Source organism: Grammomys surdaster, unplaced genomic scaffold (genome assembly GCF_004785775.1).
Source record: "Grammomys surdaster isolate TR1022 unplaced genomic scaffold, NIH_TR_1.0 126679, whole genome shotgun sequence".
NCBI lineage: Eukaryota > Metazoa > Chordata > Mammalia > Rodentia > Muridae > Grammomys > Grammomys surdaster.
The window spans coordinates 2,233,787-2,239,786 of NW_021621467.1; the positions used below are offsets into that span (position 1 = coordinate 2,233,787).

Sequence of the window (6,000 nt, forward strand, 5' to 3'; positions counted from 1 at the left end):
GAGGCAGCCTTTCAAACTGTAGTATTTTTCTATCAAGAGTTAACTTTGTGACTCAAGAAGTGAGTTTAGTGAACGAATCAAAACCAATAAAATCAAAGGGAGAAAATCTTTCCCATCCCATCAGTGATAGTCTTCTATCTGCACAGTGGTTAGCAAAGATAATAATGATGTCTACATTGTGCTAATTTTGAGGAATGAATGTCAGTTTACAGAGATATCAAACACACTGCCAGGCATATGACAGGCTTTGAAAATGGTGACCTAGAGAGGGGATGGATATGCAAAACCCTCAAGATGATCATTGAAATGTATTACTGCATTATTACGTCACTTTTGCATAGCCTAGTTTTCTTAGGCACATCAGTGCTTTAATCATCCAGTTCTCTTTAAGTCAGCACCCTGTTTGAGTAGCACCATATAGCATGACTTTGTGTAATATTTATTTAAAACATTTGGTACTGGTTCTACCTCTTGTTCTTCTTTCTAGAAATTTTGGACTTGAGGTTCAGTGGGTAACCTAAGCTCTAAAAATAAGGTAGTTATATCCAAAAACAATTGCTTATCTAGTACCAAATATCCAGCTCTGAAAGTATGCATACAAGTAACACAGGAACTGAGCAGGTTTTATTTATGCAGTTTTATTTTTGTTTTATATATATATATATATGTATATATACATATATATATATATATTGTACACACATGTGTAAAAGCAGATAATGAAGAAAGAGGTCATGAGTTTGAAAGAAAGTGAGTAGAAGTGTGTGTGAGCATTTGTAGGGAGGAAAGGGAAGGGGAAATGATGTATGTATAATTTCAAACAATAAAAAATGAGATGGAGGAAGAAGGAAGACAGCAGATGTTGACCTCTGGCCTCTACACCTATGAACTCTAGGGGGCATCCCACCAACACTCTTTTTTTTTTTTTAATCTTGTCAGATATCATGTATTTTTTTCATTCATATGAGTGTATTTCCATTTCCATGAGGTTCTTCTAGAAATGCAAAATATTTAACAATGGATATGGGAATAATGAGAGGTCTTGCTGTGAAGGGTGAAGCTACTGAAGACATGCTCATGAATGCATGGTTTCAATATAGAGCTGATACACATTTGGAGTGAGAAATCACTTTGCACACTCACCCTTAGAGATTAAAAAGCAAAAGTTCTTTAGTAGTCTTGCCCTGCTGTGGCTAATGCTCAAACAGGAATTGGTTTCAAATAAAAGGCGTTACTAGGCACAACAGCGACGTGTCCTGACCCACAGACGTCCGCTTTAGCTATCGCAGCAGGAACCGAAGTACACCCGAGGACTTCAGGAACCATGCCGAAGCCACACAGCGAAGCAGGGACTGCCTTCATTCAGACCCAACAGCTCCACGCAGCCATGGCTGACACCTTCCTGGAGCACATGTGCCGCCTGGACATTGACTCTGCGCCCATCAAGGCCCGTAACATTGGCATCATTTGTACCATTGGCCCTGCTTCCCGGTCTGTGGAGATGCTGAAGGAGATGATTAAGTCTGGAATGAACGTGGCTCAGCTGAATTTCTCTCATGGAACCCATGAGTATCATGCAGAGACCATTAAGAACGTGCGTGCAGCCACAGAGAGCTTTGCCTCTGATCCCATTCTCTACCGGCCCGTTGTGGTGGCTCTGGACACAAAGGGTCCTGAGATCAGGACTGGACTCATCAAGGGCAGTGGCACTGCAGAGGTGGAGCTGAAGAAGGGAGCCACGCTGAAGATCACCCTGGACAACGCCTACATGGAGAAGTGTGACGAGAACATCCTGTGGCTGGACTATAAGAACATCTGCAAGGTGGTGGAGGTGGGTAGCAAGATCTACGTGGATGACAGGCTCATCTCACTGCAGGTGAAGGAGAAAGGTGCTGACTTCCTGGTGATAGAGGTGGAGAATGGTGGCTCCTTGGGCAGCAAGAAGGGCAAGGGCGTGAACCTGCCTGGCGCCGCTGTGGACCTCCCCGCCGTGTCAGAAAAGGATATCCAGGACCTGAAGTTTGGGGTGGAACAGGATGTGGACATGGTGTTTGCATCTTTCATCCGCAAGGCAGCCAACGTGCATGAAGTTAGGAAGGTTCTGGGAGAGAAGGGCAAGAATATCAAGATCATCAGCAAAATCGAGAACCACGAAGGTGTCCGCAGGTTTGATGAGATTTTGGAGGCCAGCGATGGGATCATGGTGGCTCGTGGTGACCTGGGCATTGAGATTCCTGCAGAGAAGGTCTTCCTGGCTCAGAAGATGATGATCGGGCGATGCAACCGCGCCGGGAAGCCTGTCATCTGTGCCACACAGATGCTGGAGAGCATGATCAAGAAGCCACCCCCCACCCGTGCTGAAGGCAGCGATGTGGCCAATGCGGTCCTAGATGGAGCATACTGCATCATGCTGTCTGGAGAGACGGCCAAGGGGGACTACCCTCTGGAGGCTGTGCGCATGCAGCACCTGATTGCCCGAGAGGCAGAGGCTGCCATCTACCACTTGCAGTTATTCGAGGAACTCCGCCGCCTGGCTCCCATTACCAGCAACCCCACAGAAGCTGCCGCCTTGGGTGCCGTGGAGGCCTCCTTTAAGTGCTGCAGTGGGGCCATTATCGTGCTCACCAAATCTGGCAGGAGTGCTCACCAAGTGGCCAGGTACCGCCCTCGGGCTCCTATCATCGCCGTGACGCGCAATCCCCAGACTGCTCGCCAGGCCCATCTGTACCGCATCTTTCCTGTGCTGTGTAAGGATGCCGTACTAAACGCCTGGGCCGAGGATGTTGACCTCCGTGTAAACTTGGCCATGGATGTTGGCAAGGCCCGAGGCTTCTTCAAGAAAGGAGATGTGGTCATTGTGCTGATGGGGTGGCGCCCTGGCTCTGGCTTCACCAACACCATGCGTGTAGTGCCTGTCCCATGATGGCCCTCTGGAGCCCATCTTCTAGCCCCTGTCCCTTCCCCTCCCCTATCCTATTCATTAGGCCAGCAACGCTTGTAGTGTTCACTCTGGGCCAATGTGTGGCGCTGGTGGGCTGGGATGCCAGGAAAAATTAATGCCTCTGAAACACGCAATAGAGCCCAGCTATTTTTCATGGCCCTACTTTGAGCTAGGGGCGAAGGAGGAATGCAGGATTGGAAACCCTCTGACTTTATCACAGAAGGGCGGCATCATCTCTGTGTACTTTGCTCCTGTAGGAAGTTGCCCAAAGAATTCCCGGCCCTAGCCTGGTGTCAGGAGAGGGCAAGAGTAGGGGCTGAGGGCATGGGGGCCCAGGGTCCCAGTGTAGATGAGTTTTGGCCCTGGCCCTGACTTGCTTTCCCAACAGTTTTGGCCTCCCCGCTCCTCCTCTGTGCACTCCACTCCACTGCTGTCGCTGCAGACTCTCCACCTTGTAACCTGCAGTCTCCAGGCCTGTTGCTATAGTGCCCACCTGCCTGAATGTCAATAAACAGAAGCTGAAGCACCAAAAAAAAAAAAAAAAAAAAAGACGTTACTAACTTCATATACCTTGGGCTTATGTATTTCACATATGCTGTCAACCTTAGATCTCTTTTAGGTCCTGGCCCCAGGTTACACTTTAAGCAAGTCTGGCCACTTGGAGATATGTGCTATTTACATAGTAAAGATAATGCTAGAATTATTTCTTAAATATACCAGTGTTATTTATACCAGTTTCTTTTCAAATAGTTGTTACCTAGGGTGATCTTATTCATCTGGCATAATTATGTTTTTCTCAAGAAAAAAGCTGTGATCTTTATGGCAGGCCAGGATTTACCATTGGCTGTATGCTTCTCTGTTCCTGTGCACTTTCTATTAGAGGTATGATCTTTAGGGACACACCTAAGAACTGGCCAATCTCAGTGAACAAGCATTTACATCCAAGCATCGTAAATTTACCTTGTCTCTTATAAGCCTCATTAGCACTCTACATACATTTGGAGTATTGTGGATGCAGAATTAATTAAACTCTACTTTGTAAGACTTAATATATCCTAAGCAGATCTATTAGTAAATATTTTATATTTTCAGTTCTATTACTTTGAGTTTCTTCTATGTCAAAGACATGTTGCTGATCTCTTACTATGCTAGTCTATGCTACTCTACATAGGATCATTTAAGATGATCTTCATTATTTATAAGAAAATATTTGCTTGTTATTGTTTTTAGTTCCTAAGTATTTCTTTAACATAAATCTCAAAGAACCTGTTTTTTGAGTAATGTGGAAAGACAATGATTAGTAATTCCCAGCCTTATAACATTTATCAGCAACTAAATACAAGGTCAGCATTAATTTAGGCACCTACTATGTGCAGAATAATATGTTTTTGAAGTGTAAATCTAAATAATTCTAATTTAATAATAGAATTTTCACCATGAACTGTAGATTATAGGATATTCTCTCTCTCTCTCTCTCTCTCCTAAACAAATCATTTGGACTATATTTTCCAAATAAATGAAAGCTTAGAATCAGAAACACATGGCTTTGGATGTATGAAAGCCAGTGTAGAATAGATACTTTTGAGGACAAAAATGTTGAAATTTTTGAAATATTTTAATGCTTGATGATAATTATTTAAAATCTAGTACATATGGTAAGCATCATACCTACTCAAATACTTTTTCCATTTTACCCTTGCTCTTTTTAAGTCCCAAAATGTGTGTGTGGCTAAGGTGAGAATTACCTAAGTGTCTGGAGCTCACTCTTTCTTTAGAGGGAATGAATGGTGTGAACTGGGAGCCCTTCTGTAGGCTTGTGTGCTTATGATGCATGCTGGGCTTTCTCCGGGACTCAGCCACAGTATGATTGAAAGGTGATAATATTTACAAATTACAGTTTCTTTCTTTGTGAAGTCTCAGGCCTGAGGCTTAAGCATCTTCTGGAAGACAGTTCAACAGCTGCTGCCTTGCTGATGAGCCATAGAATCAGACAGGCAGATACAAAGAAAGGAAAGACAGAGGCAGATGGCCAGTGGGGATCAATGAACATCCCCTTGTCCTTCATGGCAGGAGCTGCTAGGTTCAGTCAGTGGCAAATGTTTTTGATTGTTTTTTCTTGTTTTTTTTTTGTTTTGTTTTGTTTTAAATTTTCTTTCTGAGCCAAAGATTTTCACAACAGATTGATGTCCAAAAGTGTGTTCTCTATTGAGCTCTACTCTCATTTTAGCCAAAAGCTGATTTGAGTTATTAAAACTGATATGGCATCTTCTAGAAGTTCTACCTGTTATTTCGAAGTTAGAATCTATAACAAATGGTAAAATGGCTTCCTTGGGTTTCTTTTTCACGATGATGCTCTTGAAATCCAATCTAGGCAAATTGTTTTTATCCTGTTTTGACAAATCAGCTGTGTGATGCTAAACCAAACAATACAAACTAGAAAGTGTAAAAAGAGCCCATCTCTGAGTATCATGTGTATTTCTGACTTTGCTAGTGGTTAATATTGGGCAGTATCTATTGTTCCTATTTATGGAGCTGTTAGTTCTCAATTGATTGCACGTTCTTCTATTTAAATATATATGCATGTTTCCAAATAATTTAATGAAAAAATGAGAAAACCAATAAAACTGAAATAAGATGGTGTTAATGTTTTTACTTTGTGGTACACTTTAAAAATCCCATACAAATTTGTCTCCATTAATTTTCACTCTGTGTAAGTTCTTATCCTTATTGAACCCAATATCCATATATCTTATACCTTGTGATATTTTTTGAATATAACATAACATAATATAATAAAACATGTAGTTTTCTCTGGGTAGAGAACATTGTTATATATTATTTATAAAACCCTGAAATAATAAGATCATTGAGAAGCATTACTTAACTATTCTCAAAAAAGTAACCATGAACTATAACAAACTAACCCATCTTTCTTTCTTTACACCCCTCCCTTCTTCCTTCCTCCTTCTCTCATGTAAAGAGTGTGTGTGTGTGTGTGTGTGAGAGAGAGAAAGAGAGAGAGAGAGAGAGAGAGAGAGAGAGAGAGAGAGAGAGAGAGA

At 42.4% G+C, this 6,000-nt stretch overlaps 1 pseudogene; it reads left to right on the top strand.

Moving 5' to 3' along the window:
* The first annotated feature begins 1,253 nt into the window (after positions 1-1,253).
* On the top strand, positions 1,254-3,120 carry LOC114615455 (annotated as a pseudogene).
* The last annotated feature ends 2,880 nt before the right edge of the window (positions 3,121-6,000 follow it).